Below are 20826 nucleotides of genomic sequence, written 5' to 3'. Positions count from 1 at the left end.
AGTCCTTTAAATCTATTTCTCACTTCCACTGGTAATTGTAAGGGATTTGATTTATATCATACCTGAATGGTCTATTTGTTTTCCCTACTTTCTTTAATTTAAGTCTGAATTTGGCAATAAGGAGCTCATGATCTGAGCCACAGTCAGCTCCTGGTCTTATTTTTGCTGACTGTATAGAGCTTCTCCATCTTTGACTGCAAAGAATATAATCAATCTGATTTCGGTGTTGACCATCTGATGATGTCCATGTGTAGAGTCTTCTCTTGTGTTGTTGGAAGAGGGTGTTTGCTATGACCTGTGCGTTCTCTTGGCAAAACTCTATTAGCCTTTGCCCTGCTTCATTCCGTACTCCAAGGCCAAATTTGCCTGTTACTCCAGGTCTTTCTTTACTTCCTACTTTTGTATTCCAGTCTCCTATAATAAAAAGGATATATTTTTTGGGTGTTAGTCCTAAAAGTTCTTGGAGGTCTTCATAGACCCACTCAACTTCAGCTTCTTCTGCATTACCAGTTGGGGCATAGACTTGGATTACTGTGATATTGAATGGTTTGCCTTAAAAATGAACAGAGATCATTCTGTCATTTTTGGGATTCTTTCCCACAGTATTAGATATAATAATCAAAAAAGAGTTAGTTGCATTTCTAAGGTTAATGGTATTTCTCCTGGCAATCATGATTCCAGCTTGTGTTTCATCCAGTTCAGCATTTCACATGATGTACTCTACATATAAGTTAAGTAAGCTGGATGACAATATACAGCCATGACATACTCCTTTCCCAATTTGGAACCAGTCCATTATTCCATGTCCGGTCCTAACTGCTGCTTCTTGACCTGCATACAGATTTCTCAGGAGGCAGGTAAGGTGGTCTGGTATTTCCATCTCTTTAAGAATTTTATAAGGTTTACCAATTCTCTTATCGAGTTGGCCAAAAAGTTTTCTTGGTCAACCCAATATATGTGGACACTAGTCCAATCCAGTGACTTCTACCTTAAATAATGCTACATAAAGTCTTCAGGAGTCTAACTTAATGATTTCTGAAGAACACACAGGAGGTTTCTTAGTTATGAGGTGTATACATACTTTTTCACTGAAGATCTACAAATTTTCTATAAAAATAACTAAACAATATACATAGGTACTGACAGTTTTTGAAGTTACTGGCTTCAAACATAACCAAAATTTGGTAGTATTGGATTTTCTTAAGTAATTAGCTATTTTATCAATATAATATTATTGTTTCAATTCCCAGTTGTTTCATTATAGATGAAATGAATATCCCTTTGTATGCTTACTAGCCATTCAGATTTTTTCTTCAGTGAATTTCATAATAACTTTCTTCTTCCATTTTGCTTTTATATTTTTTATCCCTACATGCTATTGCATTTCTGTCACTTTGCAAAAGTACCCTGAATATTCTAGTACCAACTCATGTTTTGTCACATCAGTTCAGTTCAGTTCAGTTCAGTCACTCAGTCATGTCCCACTCTTTGCGACCCTATGAACCACAGCATGCCAGGCCTCCCTGTCCATCACCAAATCCCAGAGTCCACCCAAACCCACATCCATCGACTTGGTGATGCCATCCAACTATCTTATCCTCTGTCATCCCCTTCTCCTCCTGCCCTCAATCTTTCCCAGCATCAGAGTTTTTTTCAAATGAGTTAGCTCTTCGCCTCAGGTGGCCAAAGCATTGGAGTTTCAGCTTCAGCATCAGTCCTTCCACTGAACACCCAGGACTGATCTCCTTTTTGATGGACCAGTTGGATCTCTTTGCAGTCCAAGGGACTCTCAACAGTCTTCTCCAACACCACAGGTCAAAAGCATCAATTCTTCTGCGCTCAGCTTTCTTTAGAGTCCAACTCTGACATCCATACATGACTACTGGAAAAACCATAACCTTGACTAGGTGGACCATTGTTGACAAAGTAATGTCTCTGCTTTTTAATATGCTGTCTAAGTTGGTCTTAAGTTTCCTTCCAAGGAGTAAGCGTCTTTTAATTTCATGACTGCAGTCACCATCTACAGTGATTTTGGAGCCCAGAAAAGTAAAGACAGCCACTGTTTCCCCATCTATTCGCCATGAAGTGATGGAACTGGATTCCATGATCTTAGTTTTCTGAATGTTGAGTTTTAAGCCAACTTTTTCACTCTCCTCTTTCACTTTCATCAAGAGGCTCTTTAGTTCTTCTTCAATTTCTGCCATAAGAGTGGCGTCATCTGCATGTCTGAGGTTATTGATAATTCTCCTGGCAATCTTGATTCCAGCTTGTGCTTCCTCCAGCCCAGCGTTTCTCATGATGTACTCTGCATGTAAGTTAAATAGGCAGGGTGACAATATACAGCCTTGATGTACTCCTTTTCCAATTTGGAACCAGTCTGTTGTTCCATGTCCAGTTCTAACTATTGCTTCCTGACCTGCATATAGGTATCTCAAGAGGCAGGTCAGGTGGTCTGGTATGCCCATCTCTTTCAGAACTTTCCACAGTTTATTGTGATCCACACAGTCAAAGGCTTTGGCATAGTCAGTAAGGCAGAAATAGATGTTTTTCTGAAACTCTCCTGCTTCTTCGATGATCCAGCGGATGTTGGCAATTTGATCTCTGGTTCCTTTGCCTTTTCTAAAACCAGCTTCAACATCTGGAAGTTCACGGTTCACATATTGCTGAAGCCTGGCTTGCAGAATTTTGAGCATTACTTTACTAGTGTGTGAGATGAGTGCAATTGTGCAGTAGTTGGAGCTTTCTTTGGCATTGCCTTTCTTTGGGATTGGAATTAAAACTGACCTTTTCCAGTCCTGTGGCCATTGCTGAGTTTTCCAAATTTGCTGACATACTGAGTGCAGCACTCTCACAGCATCATCTTTTAGGATTTGAAAGAGTTCAACTGGAATTCCATTATCTCCCCTAGCTTATGATGCTTCCTAAGGCCCACTTGACTTTGCACTCCACGATGTCTGACTCTAGTGAGTGATGACACCATCGTGATTATCTGGGTCATGAAGATCTTTTTTGTACATTCTTCTGTGTATTCTTACCACCTTTTCTTAATGTCCTCTGCTTCTGTTAGGTCCATACCATTTCTGTCCTTTATTGAGCCCATCTTTGCATGAAATGTTCCCTTGGTATCTCTAATTTTCTTGAAGAGATCTCTAGTCTTTCCCATTCTATTGTTTTCCTTTAGTTCTTTGCACTGATCACTGATGAAGGCTTTCTTATCTCTCCTTGCTATTATTTGGGACTCTGCATTCAAATGGGTATATCTTTCCTTTTCCCCTTTGCTTTTCACTTCCCTTCTTTTCACAACTATTTGTAAGACCTCCTCAGGCAGTCATTTTGCTTGTTTGCATTTCTTTTTCTTGGGGATGGTCTTGATTCCTGTCTCCTGTACAATGTCATGAATCTCTGTCTATAGTTCATCATGCACTCTGTCAGATCTACTCCCTTAAATCTATTTCTCACTTCCACTGTATAGTCATAAGGGATTTGATTTAGGTCATACTTGAATGGTCTAGTGGTTTTCTCCACTGTCTTCAATTTCAGTCTGAATTTGACAATAAGGAGTTCATGATCTGAGCCCCAGTCAGCTCCCGGTCTTATTCTTGCTGACTGTCAGAGCTTCTCCATCTTTGGCTGCATAGAATATAATCAATCTGATTTCCGTGTCGACCATCTGGTAATATCCATGTGTAGAGTCTTCTATTATGTTGTTGTAAGAGGGTGTTTGCTAAGACCAGTGCGTTCTCTTGGCCAAACTCTGTTAGCCTTTGCCCTGCTTCATTCTGTATTCCAAGACCAAATTTGCCTGTTACTCCAGGTGTTTCTTGACTTCCTACTTTTTTATTCCAGTCACCTATAATGAAAAGGATATCTTTTTTGGGTTCTAGAAGGTTCAATAAGGTCTAGAAGGTCTTGGAGGTCTTCATAGAACTGTTCAACTTCAGCTTCTTCAGCATTACTGGACAGGACATAGACTTAGATTACCATGATATTGAATAGTTTCCTTGGAAACGAACAGAGATCATTCTGTCGTTTTTGAGATTGCATCCAAGTACTGCATTTCAGACTCTTCTGTTGACTATGATGGGTACTCCATTTCTTTTAAGGGATTCCTGCCCACGGTAATAGATATAATGGTCATTTGAGTTAAATTCACCCATTCCAGTCCATTTTAGTTCACTGATTCCTAGAATGTTGATGCTCACTCTTGCCATCCCCTTTTTGACCACTTCCAATTTGCTTCAATTCATGAACCTAACATTCCAGCTCCTATGCAATATTGCTCTTTACAGCATCAGACCTTGCTTCTATCACCAGTCCCATCCAGAACTGGGTATTGTTTTTGCTTTGACTGCATCCCTTGATTCTTTCTGGAGTTATTTATCCACTGATCACCAGTAGCATATTGGGCACCTACCAACCTGGGGAGTTCATCTTTCAGTGTCCTGTCTTTTTGCCTTTTCATACAGTTCATGGGGTTCTCAAGGCAAGAATATTGAAGTGGCTTGCCATTCCCTTCTCCAGTGGACCACATTCTGTCAGACCTCTCCACCATGACCCAACCGTCTTGGGTGGCCCCACATTGCATGGCTTAATTTCACTGAGTTAGACAAGGCTGTGGTCTGTGTTTTCAGATTGGCTAGTTGTCTGTGATTGTGGTTTCCAGCTGTCTGCCCTCTGATGCTGTCTCTCAGTTCCTACCCCCTTACTTGGGTTTCTCTTACCTTGGACGTGGGGTATCTCTTCACTGCTGCTCCAGCAAAGCGCAGCCACCACTCCTTTCCTTGGACATGGGGTAGCTCTTCTTGGCCACTGCCCCGACCTTCGATGTGGGGTTTTGTCAAATAGCTTTTATTGACTTATCACTATTAATATATCTACCACAACTATAATTGATCAAACATCAATTAGTTTTCATGTCTTTCTAGATCTCTTTTACACAAAATTGTGCAAGCATGTCTATGAGTAAAGAATTAACAAAGGCACTTCTTTCACACATTTAGAAAGATACTTAAATCTCAAATAGTCAGGAGATAATTCTCCCAAGTGAAAAAGAGAATATGTCACTTTGTTCCATAAATAAGACTATATGTAGACTCAGTGAAGAAATTCTATCTAAATAATAAGTGAATGATGCAATAAGTAGAGATAAATGCATGATTTGACTTAATATGACATACCAATTTGGAATTCTTTTGAAAGAGGAAATTATAGCAGTTAACACTGTCGATTTTTCATTTGTGTTTTAGTTACAATTTCTGCAAATAGTGTAATCATTTATTTCCTGAACTATGGAAAACCCAGTAGAAGAGTGAGTCTAGGGAAAAGTTCAATAGAAAAGTCAGGGGGGAAAGCCAAACATTATTGAACTTTAGAATCGGTTTATATTGACAAAGTAAAGTTCATATTTTAGTTATCATGAAGCTGCTCGTTCCATTCCATTAAAAACTATCTATTGTATTTGCCTCCAAATAAGTCAACTATTTCAGATGTTCCAACCAGTCAATCAGAAAGTATTTATTTAGTAGTTACTAAATATACTGATGCTAATTTCAGGATAAAAATATATGTTTTTTAAGCTTTAGCATTTCAGTAAAAATTCATGAACCTACACAGACTAGCAGTTCCTGAAATAAATTGGTGTTGAAAACTATCCAGAGAGAGATCAGCTTCTTATAACAAAACATATTATGGAATTATTCCTTTTACTCACTTATGCCACATACGGCTTTACTGCCTTTAGTATTATCCTTGCTTGAAATTATGCTAGATGATTTGATTCTTATAACTGAATTAAACAGGCTACATGATAGTTGATATTTGAAGAATACTATTAATTATAGCACTATATTAACATATCCGAAATTTTATGTATATAGTATACAGCCAACATTCTTTATTTTTTCAAATTAAATTGAGTATCTCCTTAATAATTGTATTATACAGACTGAAAAATAATCTGTTACACATATCACCTCTTTAGTGTTAGTTGCTCAGTCGTGTCCGACTCTTTGTGACCCCATGGACTGTAGCCTGCTAGGGTCCTCTTTCCATGAGTTTCTCCAGGCAAGAATACTTGAGTGCGTTTGTGGGTTGCTATTCCCTTCTTCAGACAATCTTCCCAATCCAGGAATTGAACTCAGGTCTTTTGTGTTGCAGGCAGATTCTTTTAACATCTGAGCTATGGGGAAGTCCTTATGACCTCTTTGAAAGTGAAAATCATTCAGTCATGTCCAATTTTTTGCAATCCCATGGAATTCTCCAGGCCAGAATACTGGAGTGGGTAGCCATTCCCTTCTTCAGGGAATCTTCCCAACCCATGGATCAAACCCAGGTCTCTCTCATTGCGGGCAGATTTTTTAGCAGCTGAGCCACCTGGGAAGCCCTATCTCCTCTTTACTTTAGTACTATTGTGTTAAGTGTTAGTCACTGAGTTGTGTCAGACTCTTTGTGACCCCACAGACAGTAGCCCTGGAAGTCCATGGAATTCTCCTGATAAGAATACTGGGTGAGGAACCATTTCCTTCTCCAGTAGATCTTCCCAATTCAGTGATTGAAACCAGGTCTCCTGAATTACAGGGGGATTCTTTACTTTCTGAGCCACCAGCAAAGCCCCACTATTGTCTTCGTTATCAGTAAATTATCAATAAAGGATTTGGAGTCAAGAAAGATAAACATCAAAATCTGACCAGTGACATGAAGCCAACAAAAATTCACTAAGTTACTTTTCAGCACATTTTTTCTGGCAAATATTTAAAGTGATTTCTATTGAAAGAAGACATATACAACAAAAGAACAAATGCTAAATTCAATACATCTTTGAATAGTTGCAAAACGTCTACCATTGATGAATATATATTATGTCAGCTATTTTCAGATCCTTTGCTACAAGAAAATTAACGGGTCTAGATAATATAAAAATGTGGGTATACAAAGTTATGAAAGAAATGGAAAACTCGCTATAGAAAGAAGATCTTAAACCAGGGAGAGGAAGATAAGAATCAACTGTCAGGAAAAGAAAAAAATAAATAAATTAGTATTTATTGATCTTCAAGCATAATATATACATTATCAACTTTTAGATCTAGACATTCCATACACATTATCTTACTGCTTTTTACCAAACCAAAAGATAAATATTATTGTTACATTTTAAGTATGGAGGATAAAATGGAGGCTCAGAAAATTTTTTTTAGTAAAACAAAGCTAAACACACAGTAACTGGCAAAATCTATGTGTTTCTGATACTGCATTTTCCTCTGTAGCTGTATTTCATATAAAAGGATGTTAGTGAGATTAGGAAAACTCAAGAGAAATCACTGCAATCAAAACTAATGAAAAGTAGAAATTATTTAGTGAATAACCACAGTATTATCACTTGCAGCAAAAGAAGAAAATATTATAACAATAGTAGTACTAGTAATAGTAATCATAGTAAAGATTGATAGTTGTAGTGGTGGTAAGGAAATGACAACCTACTCCAGTATTCTTGCCTGGAAAATCCATGGACAGAGGAGGCTGGCAGGCTACAGTCCATGAGGTCGCAAGTGTCGGCCACAACTTAGTGACTATCCATGGAATTCTCCGGGCAAGAATACTGGAGTGAGTAGCCTTTCCCTTCTCCAGGGAATCTTCCCAACCCAGGGATCGAACCCAGGTCTCCCACATCACAGGTGGATTCTTTACCAGCTGAACACAAGGGAAACTCTAGTGACTAAACCATCACCATTAATAGTAAAAATAATCATAATGAGGAGTACTGATTATGTCAACATATATTTAAATTAAATAAAATGTAGTTTTAGGTCAGTGGTAAGGTTAATTTAAGTGGGGAATATTTTGACCATTTTTACTGTAGTTTTGTAAATTTAAAGTGAACACTATATCTAGATATTAATATAAACTTTAATATTAGATAATACATATATTATTATAAACTGAATATCTATTTCAAAGAAAAAATAATGAAAAGCTTTATTTCTGCTAGAGTCCAGATTAAATCATATCCTTATATTGGCTTTTTTAATATATGAATTTCTATCAGCTTTCTTAATAAAGTAGAAGGCAATTCTGAATTTCCTTATCTCAGGATACTGTGTTTAAGTAAGCAATTTATATTGAATGAGGAATGTACTGCCTAGTATTTCCCATTTTTGTAATATATATATTTTTTCTATAGTGGTATTTAATTTAGAATATAAAGTTCTATATTCCTAAATTCAGGTATTATTTTGTATGCATTTTATCAGTCAAAATATTTTTTGTTTCTTTTTACCTCATTTTTTTTTAAATTTAGGATATACCAAGGACCTGTAACAATCATAGATCCAACTGTGTACTAGCCCAACATTACAGAAGGTTTAGGAGCTTAATTCGGTATTAAAATCAGCAGAGTAGTTGATTAGGTGAGAAAATTAGTTTATCACTTTAATATTCAGAAAGGAAAGAAATTTTAGGCCATTGGTTTCCTTAGCAATAAAGAATCTTCACAAATTGGTAGACTTCTGATCCACTTGCTTTTGATGAATTTAATATGCAGTCGAGTATATTCCAAGTTTTTTGCTTTCTCTTCTTACAATCCAGCACAGGCAGGAAACTCTGGCTCACATTTTAAATAAAATACTGTGTTGATTTAGTTTGCTGTGGCTTATTGAGTTTTGTTTTTTGGGGTTTTTTTTGTTGTTGTTTTTTCTTAATCTTTGAATGTGGTCTTCCCTTGTAGCTCAGTCGGTAAAGAATCTGCCTGCAGTGCAGGAGACCTGGGTTCGATCCCTGGGTTGGGAACATCCCCTGGAGAAGGAAATGGCAATCCAGTATCCTTCCCTGGAAAATCTCATGGACAGAGTAGCCGGGTGGGCTGCAGTCCATGGGTTGCAAAGCGTCCGGCACAACTGAGCGACTAACCTTTACTTACTTACTTACTTAATCTTTGAATATAGCTTTATATGTTTTGTATGTTTGTCTGCCATTATTTCTAATTATTCTGCAATGGTAGCCTTGAGCTTCTCTTTGACCTGAGTAATTCCAGTAGTGACTTTCTCTATATATATATAATACCTATATATCTATACCTATGTTGATACTCATTACTATATATATATGTGTGTGTGTGTGTGTGTATGTATACATATATATACACACACAAATCAGAATTTGCTGTTTTGCTTTAAATTGTTCTAAATTTCTTGGTATAGTGTTCTCTTCAATCATGTTCTCAAAAATGATTGAATATTTTTCTAAAATTCCTTCTGTTTTCTGCAATAATTCAATTTCATAGGAAAGAATTGCTCCTCTTTCCATAGGTAGCCCTGTGTTATGCGCCTGGCAATTTTAACCTGTTTGCTTATCCTTCTTTGTTGCATATCTTTATCTTGTTTTTTACATAATCTAATGAACTGCGCTGTTCTGTAACACATTATACGGGGCTTCCCAGGTGGCGCTGGAGGTAAAGAACCCTCCCGACAATACAGGAGACATAAAAGATGCGGCTTCAATCCCTGGGTCAGGAAGAGCCCCTGGAGAAGGGAATGGCAGCCCACTGCAGTATTGTTGCCTGGAGATTCCCTTGGACAGAGAAGCCTGGTGAGGTATTGTCCATAGGGTCACAAAGAATTGAATATTATATAGGTCAAGTAAGGAAAAGTGGGAATGGTTACTTTCTGGTTAAACTTCATTAATTCAAGAATAAGAATGGATGAGACCCAAAGGCACCATGAATAGGGAGCTTTTATTTTGGCTATAAAATTCTTCCCTCAGTATCATGTGACTGCCTAGATATACCAAATGCAACATGATATTTATTTTTTAATAGATATAGTTGTCTATATCTAATGAACATAGGGATAATTCAGCTTATAATTAACTCCATTATCTGATGTATGCTTCAGAGGTGGTGGAGAGATTCAGATTTGTCATTCAACCTTCTACTACATTCAAAAAGAACACTGTCATACCCAGCTTCGTCCCTCCAAATAAGGTAGTTAATGAGTTTTGATTAGAATTCAGCCTACATTCCCAGGGAGAATATTTGCCACACAAATAGAGAGTTGTAGGTTGTGTAAATGTATTCCTCATTCTGGGCACATCTATATTCTCTTTCATGGAAATTTCCTCAAGTTAGAAATAATACAATTTTTTTCTAAAAACTTAGAGAATAAAAGTGGCCCCAAATATGGCCCCTTTCAAAGATGTACCATAAAAATGGTCCCTCACTCCCAAAGGGAAATTTGTTTCAGCATTATGTCTTCTCTGTGTCTGGTAAAGATATTACACTAAGGGGAATATATTAGATTTACTGTATGGCCCTATCTCTGTGCCAGGTAGAAACTGTGAGTTTTCCAAAATTTATCCTAGTGCCTGGTAACTTCTTTCAGCTTTCTAAATAGGGTATCTCCCATAGCACCACAGAGGCTCCTATTTTCAATAAGTAACAAAATGATATGCAGTCCAAACTTTAAAAGCCAAATCTGTTCTACTGGTCCTTAACATTTCCCCTACAAATTAGGGTTGTTCTGTGAGCCTTGTCAGGATAGGACTGACTGATTTCTCAGCCATGCTGTTGCTTCCTGAGATAGAAATGTATTTTTAAAAATCCTTCATGCTTCACATTTCTTTCATTATTTTAACTTTCATCAATAGTTCCTAAAATTTTTTTAGAATGTGAAACATCTCTTTCATGAATTCACAATGTTTTTATGGCTTCTTTACTTTCCAAATTTGGGTAGTAACTCAAAAAGGAATTTAGGGGAAATAAAATTAATAGGACTTTTATTTCAATTTATCACAAGTATCCTTGGATTAAGTAAATAAAATTTGCCTATGAAAGGGCTATCTAGTAATTTTCCCTTTCTCTGAAGTTTTAGAAACAAATTTATTGGAGTATTTCAAAACTTTCTTAAGCCTCACAGATTTAACAAAGTAATTTAACAAGATAGCATGATAATTTAACAAAGAATTGCTTTGAGGGCACATGATTTGCCTTTTTTCAGCCCACATAACTGAGCCTGGTGTAGAGTGGGTGTGGTGGTTTAGTCGTTAAGTCATGTCCGACTGTTGCGACCCCATAGACTGTAGCCCGTCAGGCCCTCTGTCCATGGAATTCCCAGGCAATAATAAGGAGTGGGTTGCCATTTCCTTCTGCAGGGGATCTTCCTGACCCAGAGATTGAACCTGGGTCTCCTGCATTGCAGATTTTTTTTTTTTTTTACCGTCTTAGCTACCAGGGATGCTCCTGATGAGATCTTTCTGGGTAGTTTTCTTCAAAATATATTTTAATGCAACTATCAAGTCATTATGAATCTTACTTTCTTTTTGCAGTTAGCTTGAAACATGTAGAAATAAAAATGTATTTTTGTTGACACAAATTTTACAACTTCTAATGCTATATTGTGTCTGACTTCTTTACCTTGGGCTGATTTTAATCCAAAAGTTTCACAGAAAGTCACTATGTTTTCCTCCGGACAAAGTGAGAATATAAATTAGCCTAGTCTAAATCATTGTCTCATTTATCTTTGCATATTTCAAGATCATATCAGGGTATTTTGCCATCACTTCAGATACTTTAAGTTATCACTGCTGAAAAATCAAGAGTTTTCTCATTGTTAATTATTACTAAAATTCATTCAAACAGAATAATGTTTAGAGGATACTAAAGACAACATATACTTTGGGATATATGTATACCTGATATGAAGAAACAGCTCATTGGAAAAGACCCTGATGCTGGGAAAGATTGCAGGCAGAAGGAGAAGAGGGGGGCAGAGGATGAGATGGTTAGATAGCATCGCTGAATCAGTGATATAAATTTGAGCGAACTCTAGGAGATTGTGAAATACAGGGAAGCCTGGCTTACTGCGGTACATGGGGTCACAGTGTCGGACACGACTTAGTGACTGACAACAACAAAATACATTATTGTGTGAGAGAAACAGTGGCAGACTGATATATTGAGTGACTTTTTCAGTAATTGGACACATACAACTGTTTTACTGCTATAATTATGATGAAATCATTTCAAAATAAGAACACTATCTTTTTTTTCAAATTTACACACAAATATGCACACACAGGCACGTGCACACACACACTGAAAGAACTTTCAACTATTTTTGTTTATTCCTGTTCATTGTTCAGTTTGTTCCACTTTTATACACTTTATAGCATCTCCTGGCAGATTAATTGGAAGCTTAATGGAGCCACTTCCATCTGAGTAGATCAGCTTGCAGTGTTTATATTTCTGTAATGTAATGTTTACTTTCTTAATTTATGTAATTAACTTAGATGAAATGCTTGCATACTACTTTAGAGATGTTATGAATTAATTACTTATTTAATTACTTATAACTCATATAAGATGAAAAATGCCATAAAAATTTTAAGCACTTCGATTATAACAACTTCTTGCATAAAGAAGCTGTAATTATAAAAAAAAAAGTACTAGAAAATATGAAGTTGTCACATAAAAATATAAAAAATAGAGTACAATAATAGTAATGACAAAAGAATATTAAATTTTACATCTCGGGATATCAAAGAAAAAATGGCAGAAAAAAAGTGATTGTGTTTCTAAGTGCCTGAGTAAATACCTAAGTTTTTCTTTATTTTTACATGAAAAAACAGTAAAGTGTGTATTTTGGCTAATAAAAAGCATTCAGTTAAAAAACAAATGCATTTAATTAACTCTTCATGATTCACAACTTTAAAACTTGAGTTTCCAAATTATTGCAATTATATCGCGTTTTGGGAAACATGATATTGATTTTTCTAATAGCTATGAACAACATGGTATCTCAACATTTTCTAATTATAATAGCAACTGCAGTTTAAAGACTGTAGCTATTTTGCCAAAATTTTAATTATTTCTGAGCAATTTCGATAAAATCTGCCAACAAAGAATTTAAAAATAGTGTATTCATGTTAGTGTCTTACATGCCTCAATGCATTATTCATTTTTTGAACAGGAAGTTTATAACCACATTTGTAAAATATTATTAAAATTAATAATTTTCATAATCTTCAAAGGAAAATTATGTTCCAAAGATATATGTGGTTTCATTAAGTGGAATCAGTCGTTTCTAGAAACATAGAAGGTTAAAATGTAACCTACTTTTAACAAATAATTATTTCTTGTTACAAACATGTAACTTATTGTCTCCATTGTCGATTGTCTCTTTTATACATTTTTTTTGTAAAGGAAACAATTGAGTGTTTTTCTAAAATGCCCTCCCTTTCACTACAATAATTCTATTTCATAGGAAAAAGAAATCTTCTCTCTTTCCACAAGATTATCATATACTTGATAGTTTTACTCTGATAAAGGATTGCAACTTTCCATTTGAGGGACTGTAGCTTGCCTTCTGCTTGCAGTTTCTAATTTTTAGGTATGTTAAAATCATAGGTAAGTCAGAATCACTCTAGACAGCTGTTCAACTCTCTTTCCCTACTAGGAACATTATGATAGATTAGCCATCACCACAGATTCCTGTAGCTCAAGGCACTTTGATTGTCATTCTGCCCATGATGCCCCCCCTCCTTTAGGGTAATTAAGTCCATCTTATATCTGTTAGGTAAGTAGCACCACATGATCACTAGGGAGACCAAAACAGAGGAGGAAAAGCCAGTACAAAAACACGTTTATTAGATTGACTGCCACCCTAGGTAACTGAAGGTCCACAGGGACCTTCTGATAAGTCATATATAATGAAATCTCAAAAGATAGTAAAAGAAAAAAAAATGCAATTTTGGTTTCTATTTTTATGCCCCAGAGAGAAATTAACTGTTTAAAGACTCCCTGATGTTGTCTACAAGATTTTCTCTATTTCTATTATTCTTGAAAAGGAGATTCCACTGTGCTCATACAAAATGGTTTTATGATAAGTGCTCCAAGTAGCCCTTCTTGCCTTGAATTTCAAGTACTAATTTAGCATTCTACCCTGGACCACAATGAAGCTTTAGTCTCTCAGTTGAACTCCTTTAATTAATGGCACCAGATACATGCCATAGTGCAAATTTTTAATAGCGAATAAAGTGAGACAATGATAGAATCTCAGAGTTTTAGTAAATAATTTACTTTTTGCATTCCTGGATCACATTATTCTTAATCTCATGATACCTCTTTTTTAACCATTAAATACAGATATCTCTAAATTGCCGTTCTCAACATTCTCTCTTTTACTTATATTATATTTGGGGATAAATTCATTGACTTCCTTGTCTTTATCTTAGATATTTGACAGATACATGCTAAATTCCCATCTCCCTCTTCTATTGAATACTGGTATCCAGAAAATTTTACTGTAATGTCACTTATTCTCCAAATCTTTGAGATTGCTACCATGGACATTCCTGATTTTTTCTGGTTATATCATTTTTTCCATAAAACAGGAGTGTTAGCAAGCACTAAAATGGATGAATTCTGTAAGGTTTTCTACAGTCTCCTGGAGTGGGCTCAAAGAGATTTATAATGTCTGGTTATCCCCAACTACCATCATAAATCTCAGTGGCTTTCTTGAAAGGAAACATCACAATATTTCCTTAGGGTAGATAGACTTCAAAACTTCTACTAGTGTCTTTGAAACTGTGATAAAGGAAGGAGAAGAAGGAAGTGCAGTGGGAAGGAGAGAAATTGAAAAGTAGACTTTTAAGGTCAGAAATCTATGAAAATTAAGAAGCAACAGTTAGAACTAGACATGGAACAACTGACTGGTTCCAAATTGGGAAAGGAATACATCAAGGCTGTATTTTGTCACCTTGTTTATTTAACTTATATGCAGAGTACATAATGCAAAATGCCAGGCTGGATGAAGCACAAACTGGAATCAAGATTGCCAGGAGAAATATCAATAACCTCAGATATGCAGATAACACCACCCTTTGGCAGAAATCAAAGAACTAAAGAGCCTCTTGATGAAAGTGAAAGAGGAGAGTGAAAAAGTTGGTTGAAATCTCAACATTCAGAAAACTAAGATCGTGGCATCTGGTCCCATCACTTCATGGCAAATAGATGGGGAAACAATGGAAACAGTGACAGACTTTATTTTGGGGGTCTCCAAAATCACTGCAGATGGTGACTGCAGCCATGAAATGAAAAGATGCTTGCTCCTTGGAAGGAAAGTTATGACCAACCTAGACAGCATACTCAAAAGCAGAGACATTATTTTTCCAACAAAGTTTCATCTAGTCAAAGCTATGGTTTTTTCCAGTGGTCATATGTGGATGTCAGAGTTGGATGGTGAAGAAAGCTGGGTGCTGAAGAGTTGATGCTTTTGAACTGTGGTGGAGAAGACTCTTGAGAGTCTGTTGGACAGCAAGGAAATCGAACCAGTCCATCCAAAGGAGATCAGTCCTGAATATTCATCGGAAGGACTGATTCTGAAGTTAAAACTCCAATATTTTGGCCACCTGATGTGAAGAACTGACTCATTAGAAAAGACCCTGATGCTGGGAAAGTTTGAAGAAGGGAGGCGAAGTGGACAACAGAGGATGAGATGGTTGGATGGCATCACCAACTCAATGGACATGAGTTTGGGTAAATTCCGGGAATTGGTGATAGATAGGGCAGCCTGGCGTGCTGCAGTCCATGGGGTTGCAAAGAGTCAGACACGACTGAGTGACTGAACTGTGAGATGTATTAGTAAAAACTGAAAAAAAAAAAAAAAAAAAAAAAAACTGCATAGGAAACTGAACCCATAGAGAGAGTTAAAGACATAATTAGGCAGACACCTTGGGGAAAGTCTTGGAGAAAAAAGGGGTAGACACAGAGCAGATAGAGAAAATCTAACCCAGGAGTTTAGCAACCCACAGGCATGTTAGATTTTGCGCCACTAAAATCCCTGTTGTATTTTAAATGGTGAACGTATGCTGTTTCATTTTCTCTTGAGATTCAGCTCTGAGTTTGCTGAGATAGTTCACATGTCTCTTATTTTGCTGGGCATTTTTTTAATCCATTATCTGAACTAATGTGGATGTGTTTCTGTTTCTCCAAGTGTGACAGCTAGATCTTAATAGAAACAGGACAATTAGACTAGTCTAGGTTTCTTAGTTTATTGATGAGCAGTTGTTTTTACTGCTGGATGCAGACAATATTAAACCTGAAACCTGGTTTCCATTCTAGTTCAGTGTTCTTTCTGCTCCATTTTCTTGCATCTTTTATCTTTTCACAACACCCAGCACTTCCAGAGTTAAGTAACAACTACATTGCTCTCTTGGCTTTCTCGCTGTACTTATCATCATTTTAGTTTTGAGTTCTCTTTTTCATCTTTATATTTTTTCCATAATATTTCTCCCATCTTGTCTAAAAGTTCCCATCCTCAAATGTAAATTTTAGTGTGGGGGGAAAAAAAACAACAGCTTATAAGCCTGTAAGTCTCCTCTAGCCAAAAGAACAACTTTCTTTTGAGTACTTATGATTAATAATCAACTTGGACAGCAAAGGGAATATTGCACAATACCTAGAGTCTGTGACCATAGGACACTTCAATACTGCTTAAGTCACTCTAGAATAATGATTGTCCTTAACAGTTCTTTCTTGTAATTTCTTCTGAAAGCACTTAGGAATTTATTTTACCATGTTTCTGAATTTAAATTTAGAAAAAATTAAATTAGTTTATTTTACTTAATAATATCTGAATAAGTATGTAATGAATTTGATTAGCTGCTAACCAGGGTTATATATTTACCACACTTTGGCAATTACCATTAATTTCACTGGAGGCCAGGATCTCACTATACAAGTCCAGATTATTGCAACAGTTTTGATTCTCTTGTTTCCAACCTCATCCTTCTCAGTTCTATTTGTATACTTCTGGATGAATGATTATAAAGCAAAACATAATGTGTTTCCACTGGCTCCTTTTTCTCCTCCCCAGTATCTCCCCAGTATCTCAGTAACCCTTTCATAATCATTTCTTTTTTTTAACTTTCTCTTTATGTTTCACCATATGATGTTCCATAATGCTTTGTTTCAAAAAGATTCATCTCTTTATTATCATTCTCACACGTCACTTTCATTCCTTTGTCACACCACTACTATGTTTCCTCCTATTTGGGAGACACATCTAGTCCATGAACTATTTAATAACTACTACAGCCCACAATCGCCTCCCTAATTATTAATCTTTTGTCTCTTATGTCCTCTTTATGACTCAGCTTTAATCCTTAGATGGTCTTTAACTATTTCATGTATGTTCATTTGCTATGAATAAATAGTGTATAGCAGAAACCATGTAAGATGTGTGTGTGTGTGTATTGTCTTCAATTTTTAGCACAATAGAATGCATCAATAGATGTTTAATAAATAAGTTTGGCTAACTAATCAATTTCATCCTTTCCTGCAAATGCGAGCAAGGACAGAGTTAGCACTTTCACTGCTGATCTTTTTCAGGAAGCTATGAATATTTTTTAACTATTTCTATTAAGAAAAATGGACTCTTCAAGGACATTTAGTACACCCATAGCATTAAATGTAACAACAACAATAAAATGCTGGAAATTGGGAACCAAGAAGAAAGATTACATAGCACCACTTAGGGAATACTGAAATGTCAAACAACCTTTCAAGGTGATAGAGATTTTCACTAGAGGACTAAATGTTGCTATAAACCTGAAGCTCACTACACCTTTGGCCTAATCACAAAATTTTCCATGCATGAATAATATGTAGATGATATGAGTCACAGTTTTCATCAATTCTTTTGTATTTAGACAATATGCTTCAAAGTGTGGCTTCCACTTACATGCATGTGTATCCTTGTACAGTGTATACATGTGCATATACATGTGGCATTTTGTATCTACAGCATTTTCTGGTAGTTATATTTTTCAAATTATTGCATTACTAAAGTGACTGGTAATACACTTTCAGCCCCAGGTGGCTCTATTTTCCATTTAGAAGTGATTACAGAAAGATTGAAAAGATATTTTGCATTCCATTTGTGGTTGTCTTTTATTGAACTTGGTTAATGTAACATGCTTCTGTGATTTTAGGTTTTTAAAGTAAGTGCAGTCCCCTTGGAGGTGTTTGTGCGTAAGTGTGGGTGAAAAATATGTAGCCACTCTAGTTAAGCTTTCAAATAATGTCTTTAGGAAATGTTTGAAATTGAGGCTTAAGTTATAGTCTTTTCTTAAATGTGCAGACATAACTCCCACTAATCTTAAAGGGAATTAGACACATCCTGATGGCTCAGACGATAAAGTGTCCGCCTATAATGCAGAAGACCCGGGTTCAGTCCCTGGGTCGGGAAGATCTCCTGGAAAAGGAAATGGCACCCCACTCCAATGTTCTTGCCTGGAAAATCCCATGGATGGAGGAGCCTGCTAGGCTACAGTCCATGGGGTCACACAGAATCAGACACAACTAAGCGACTTCACTTCACTTATACAAGAAAGAGTAATCTTAAATTCTTTTGGTTCAAAGATTTTCTAAAATCCCTCTTTCTAAAATAATTAAATAGAACAAAGTTAAAATGTATTTGTCTTCTCTGTGGAAAATCTAGAAATTAATCTGACTTTATGTATCTTCAAATGTAAAGTGAAAGTGAAGTTGCTCAGTTGTGTCCATGTCCAACTCTGTGCAAACCCATGGACTGTAGCCTACAGGCTCCTCCATCTATGGAATTTTCCAGGCAAGAATACTGTAGTGAGTTGCCATTTCCTTCTCCAGGAGATCTTCCCGACCCAGGGATTGAACCCGGGTCTCCCACATTGCAGGCAGACGCTTTGTCATCTGAGCCACCAGGGAAGTCACCATCAAATATGAAGGGCTTATTCTAGAGTCTTGTGCTACATATACAGATTAACACTGACATTATTTTGCAAATACACAAGAGCAAGATTTGATTTCAGTTACAGAGCCACAAATAGCAAACTTTCTTATATGATTACAAAATCCTGATAAATGCTTGATAGACTATCTAAAAATCTGTCTTAATTTTCTTCAGTCCTAATGCCATTAATTTCTAGGTAGTATACTGATACATTTATATTTTTATACCTGCATAACAATGTTTCTTGTGCAGTGTGGGAACATTGCTTTTCGTACACAAAGTTAGTCTCCCTAAAGTGCCAGAAACTGTATATAGTTTAAAAATTATAACAGCTACTTTGACATTTTACCAAACCTATAGAATAAATGTCTATTTCTTAAAGTATCATGATATGTATATATTTTTAATCTTTTTTTTAAAAGCATTTATTTATTTGTTTGCTTGTATCAGGTTTTATTTGCAGGATTCAGCATTTTTTGTTGCAGTATGAGGGCTTTCTAGTTGTGGTGTGCAGACTCCAGAGCTTGTGGGCTCTTTAGTTGCCATTCACGGCCTTAGTTGCCCCATGACATGTGGGATCTTAGTTCCCTGACCAGGGAACTAAGGGATCAAAGCTACATCCCTTGCATTGGAAGGCAGATTTTTAACCACTGGACCACCAGTGAAGTCGCTGATACTTATATATTTAAAGAAATAAAAATACTGCATTTCAAATACCTGAAAAATAACTATCTTTAGTATCTTTAAACTTTGAAGAGAATGTGGATTTAAAAAAAGAAAGAACAATAGTTTCACTATGGAAAGATTACGCATTTCAAATTCATAGTAGACCAGTAGAACCATGACTTTATCTTTAACTGAGTCCTACAAGTCCTGTAAATGATTGTTAGAACTCTTTAAACATTTTAAATCTTTCACAAGCATCATTTTTGTCACAAGTAGAGTGATAAAACATTTTTAGATAAAAGTTTTATTAAAACTGAGAAAATAAATATAAGGTTTAGGGATTATGTTGTATGTGCTCCAGTTGCTTCAGTCCTGTCTGACTCTGCAATCCCATGGACTATAGCCCACCAGGCTCCTCTGTCCAGAGGATTCTCCAGGTTATGTTGTAGAAAATTTTATTTGTTGGAATTTCCTTTAATACTTAATGTCCTAAAAAATAGTTAACAAATTTTAAAAATTACTCTTATGTTTTAAGGAGACTGGTTTTTCACAACCAAATGTAAATACAATTGAAAAGTTAACAGGGCATCATATACTAAACTTTTGCTTTCTCCTATTTTTATTTTTTAATTGAAGTATAGTTGACTTAGAAGATTATATTAGTTTCAGGCCAATTCAATATTTTTATAGATTATATTCCATTGTTGTTGTTGTTCAATCCCTAAGTCATGTCTGACACTTTGAGACCCCATGGACTGCAGCATGCCAGGCCTCCCTGTCCATCACCAACTCCAAAAGTTTACTCAAACTCATTCCATAAGTTGCTGATGCCATCCAACCATCTTATGCTCTGTCGTCCCCTTCTCCTCCTGCTCTCAATCTTTCCCAGCATCAGGATCTTTTCCAATGAGTCAGCTCTTCTCATCAGGTGGCCAAAGTATTGGAGCTTCAGCTTCAGCATTAGTCCTTCTAATGAATATTCAGGAGTTATTTTCCTTAGGATTGACTGGTTGATCTCCTTGCTGCCTAAAGCACTCTCAAGAGTCATCTCCAACACCACAGTTTGAAAACATTAATTCTTTGGTGCTCAGCCTTTTTTATTGTCCAACTCTCTCATCAATATATTACTACTGGAAAAACTTTAGCTTTGACTATGCAAACCTGGATCAGTGGCTGCGCAGCACTGGAGTGGCTGTGAGGAGATACCCCACATCCAAGGGCAGAGAAGCCCCAGCAAGACAGTAGAAGGTGCGAAATCATGTTTAGAATCAAACCTCATACCCAACAGAGACTCTCAGAGGACTCAAACATACCTTGTGCACATCAGGACCCAGAGACCCCACCGAGATTGAGACAGAACTGTCTTTGAGTGTCTCCTGAAAAGGTATAGGTCAGGTATGGG

Source organism: Muntiacus reevesi, chromosome 4 (assembly GCF_963930625.1).
Source record: "Muntiacus reevesi chromosome 4, mMunRee1.1, whole genome shotgun sequence".
Taxonomy (NCBI): Eukaryota; Metazoa; Chordata; class Mammalia; order Artiodactyla; family Cervidae; genus Muntiacus; species Muntiacus reevesi.
This window is presented reverse-complemented; position numbering follows the sequence as displayed.